This window comes from Condylura cristata, unplaced genomic scaffold (genome assembly GCF_000260355.1).
Source record: "Condylura cristata isolate star-nosed mole 26May11 unplaced genomic scaffold, ConCri1.0 scaffold00030, whole genome shotgun sequence".
NCBI lineage: Eukaryota > Metazoa > Chordata > Mammalia > Eulipotyphla > Talpidae > Condylura > Condylura cristata.
Genome location: NW_004567131.1, coordinates 24471780 through 24476011, shown reverse-complemented (window position 1 = coordinate 24476011; position 4232 = coordinate 24471780). Strand labels below are relative to the sequence as shown.

The 4232-nt window shown below is 39.4% G+C and overlaps 1 pseudogene; it reads right to left on the bottom strand.

Moving 5' to 3' along the window:
• Window positions 1-324: 324 nt before the first annotated feature.
• Window positions 325-1078, bottom strand: LOC101634724 (annotated as a pseudogene).
• Window positions 1079-4232: the final 3154 nt, after the last annotated feature.

Below are 4232 nucleotides of genomic sequence, written 5' to 3'. Positions count from 1 at the left end.
CTGAGCCACCAGGGAGGGCCCCACTTTTCCCTTTTAAAGCAAAACCATTATGAACCAGTCAGCGCTGAAAGTACTATCTGCTGAGTCAACATCTAAAGCTTATCTGAGCTAGCAGGAGTTAATAACTGTAGAGCTGAGTATGGTAATTTGCATAGAAATGTAAATATATTTATTTATTTATTTTTGAATGCAAATAACAGTTTATTGTACAAAATTCAAGCCTTCACTAAGGCTTAAGAAATACTAGCAATTTTATTAATCCTTCACCAAAATTTCACTATGCTCCCCCCTCCACCCTGGATCAACTATTTAAAAATAACCAAATATTATCATAACAAACATCATAAATAACACCAAATCCTTTTTAAGACAACTATCCCAAAGTTATTTCTTGGCATAGGTTATCTTCATGGCATGGGATGGTGTGGTCTTAAACCCTTGTAATGTTTCCCTGGCAGCTCTGGCCTGTCCACCATTTTCAAACTCAACAAAAGCAGTATCATGCCTTCTAGGTACCAAACATACTTGCTTGAAACCAGGGACCTGATTAAACAGCATGGATCATTAGTCTCTTCTGGTAAATTATTAAGGAATAAAATATAGTTTGGAGGGTCATCAGAGACCTGAGGATTTGGCGCTGCAGTCCCCTGAATATTAGCTTTATTTAATGTTCCCTGACCAGGTTTTTTGTTTGCAGTCATTGCAGTCTGTTCTATAGTTTTGGCGTTTTTCTTTTCTTGTTTTCTTTGTCAGCAAAAGTACCCCACATTTTAGATATTATATCAAAATCTGTCTTTGCATACTGGATTTGCATTGGTTTACCATAAAATGGAAATCCTTGTAACTATCTCAAAGCATTTGTGGAAGAGCCCAGTTCTTTAAATTTAACAAAGGCTCGCCCCCTCATCTTCACGGTATTTAAAGCCACAATATCAACCATAGGACTAAACTGAGAGAACAGGGCATATAAAGATCATTTCAATTTTTCTTTTTTGATTTTTGTCATTTGTATTATTGGTATAAATTGTATGATTTGGTTTGATATCCATGTTCTGGGTTCAGTTGTTCACAGTCTAAAGTCAGCACCTAGTCCCAATTAACGACGAATGGTACTGGCTAATATTAAATAAATAAGGAGAGTTTGTTTAGCATACAAACTTTCCCCTGTCCTGAGAAGGGGAGTATAGAGGTGATTTTTTTTTTATGTCATTCTCACTGATTAATCAAAATCCTTTTTGTCTAAAATCTGTTGGGTCAGGTGCTAACCAATGAGAATGGTCATGTTATTGTAACAGGGTAGGCCCCAGGAGAAGGGGAAGTTTCAAGTTCCCTGCCCCACCCAGGAGAAAGGTGGAGCTAAGCATAGAGGAGTAGGATCTGGAGAAGAAGGAAGCAGGCTAGAGAGCCAGAAGGTGACCTGAGAAAGCCATATGGAGCAGAGAGCATGTGATGAAGAAATCGTGCTTGTTTCTTGGCCCTGTGCTGGTAAAACAGGTGTAGGTGAGAGACCTATGGGGAGGTTGACTATGGCAATTTTTATCTTAATTTTGATTTTTCTCTTTTCTTCCAGACTTGTCTGGCCATATCTGACCCTTTTCTATAGGTCCCAGCCAGAAGGTGCTTTAATCTTGTGGCAGGCTTTCAGGCCTTGCTTTGGGCCAATCTCTTTTGGATGGACTTTTATCCACAAGGGTTGGGTAACTCCAGGTGTTTGATTTAGAAAGTATATTCTTTGTCTTCTGTATTGCACACTCATTGTATTAAAGTTCCTTTCCATTAAAGCTCTTATGTCTTGTCTTGATGCGGCAGATGGCAGAACCTATTTAGAGCAGGCAGGTTTGGGATTCAGGGATTCCCCTCTCTCCCTGCCCTGTACCATTAAGACAAGCAAGAAGCAAACGTAGGAATCAACATGAAAAGCAATCAAAAATCAACTAGCACAGTCAACTAGCTAATCAAAAAAATCTCCCAGTTCCTTCTCTTGTCCCAGTTCTTGTCCTTTTGACAAGTGACTTCAGGAAGAAATGATGTTCCAGATATAGCTCTGTTTTCAGTTTGCCATGATGGCCACTCTTTCCACCCTTCCACTGCCACCACCATGTAAAGTACAAAGTAGCTAGGAGAGGAGGAAGACCTCTTCGACTTTTTAAGGAAGGACATGCAAGGATGTTGGGAGAGAATTTGACTCGCTTCCCTCGGGGTGATTTAAAACAGCAAACTTCCTAATGCCCCGGGTCAGAAGATATTTTGTAGAATGATTAGGCCATCTCTTGGAGAGATAAGTGCATTTATTTACTAATTATTTCCAGCAGCAGATGTAAACAAACACTGGGGCTCTGTCAAGGTCATTTATAAAAATAACAGCTCTGAGAGTTCTGACCACAGCCCTGGTCAAAGGAGGGACAAAATGGTAGGGAGACTAGAAATAACATAATAGTGGCGGAAACTATGAACTACGCACGTACTGTGTGCTGAACCCTGTGATTAGCACTTGGCATACATTTCCAGTTAATCTTTTAAGACCCTATAATGCAGGCACTATTTTATTCCTATTTATTTACTCAATAAATAATTATGAACACTCATTATGTGTCACACATTGTTCCAGTGAGTAGAGTTCATGGTATTTTGGGTCACAAGAGCCAAAGGGGAATTAAAAGTTAGAGGAGGATAATCTTAAATAGGATAGCCAGGAGAAGCCTCATTGAGAAGAGGAATTTGAGAAAAGTTATGTAAGGAATAAAAGAGTGAATCAAGCAGGAGTCCAGAACATTCCAGACAAAAAGTTCAAGTTCAAAGTTGCTTACAAGAAAGCATATGTGGTGTGTTGTTGGAACAAGAAGGAAATGACAGTGGCAGAAACAGTAATTAGAGGGAAACAGGAGACAGAGCAAGCTAGATAGTGTAAAGTGTTATTAATTCAATTAAATTAATTATAAGGGCCTTTCTTTTACTCTGAGAGAGCTGAAAAGATATTGCAAAATGTGATCAAAGAAATAATAAGACCTGACTTAGGTATTAGTAGCATTGTTCTGGCTCTGTGTTGAACCTATAGACTTAGGAGTGGGCAAGAAGGGAAACAGGGAGAGAAGAAGGCCAATGCCACAATCCAGGTGAGAAGTGGTGGAGACCTGGTGTAGACTGGCAGATTTGGAATTATCATAAAGAAAGGAACAGCTTCAGAATTTATGAATGGATTAAACACTGGTTGTGAGAAAGAGAAGTCAAGATGATGTCAAGGTTTGTTGCCCAAACAACTGGAGCTTCAAGTGGAGCTTCCAGTTACTAAGAGAAGAAGAAATAAGAGCTAGAGGAGTAGAAGGGAAATATCAGGGTCTCGTCTATCCTGGGGGTGATGGTAGCCAACATAGCAGCATTTTGGATTTTGAATCCTTAGATAGGTGTAAATCTCATATTAAGATTTCTAAATCGATCTAAGTAGAATTCGCTTCAATCATTATTATACTCACCCACCCATCTATCCATTGATCCATCCAACAAATGTTTATTGAGTGCTTATTATGTGCCAGGGCATGTTAGGGCTTAGACATGCAGTGACCAAAAAATACTTTGTCCCTTTTTTAAAATAAAATTTATAATCTAGGGAGAAGCAATAAATAAATGATTATGCAAATACATCTATACCAATATATTGGTAATAAAACAACATCAAAAACCAATATTACATAATAGAGGGGGTAGAGAACTTAAGTGTGGTGGTGGCACAGCTAGGGAGAGGCCAGGTGGAAGGTAAATACAAATTGTGTCTCTCCAATACACATGCTTATGTTAACTTAATAGTCATCAAATGATAGCCAGTGCCATCCACTGGAGACAGGACACAGCAGCTTAACAGAGTAAGAAATTGATTCATGGAGTCCTATACAACACTGTAATATAACTACCACACATCCTTCTATGTCAAGTTCTGTAAGGAAGGATTTGGATCAAATGATTTCTAGACCCCCTTCTGGCTCCAAAATGATGATGCTATGATGTATATTGATGTCTGCATGTGCAATGGAGCATGTAAACCTCACTTCAGTGCTACCTAGGACCAGACCTTGATATGAGTCTGGGAGTCAAGAAAACCCAGGTAAGTCCTTTGTTATCTGTTCTCTGAAGGACCTGGAAAGACGGCAGGTGCAGTGTGAGGAGGGGTTAGGTAAATAGGACTCCTCTCCCACCCTCTCGCATATGAGAACCAAGAGAAGAGAAAGTCCAAGGACAGC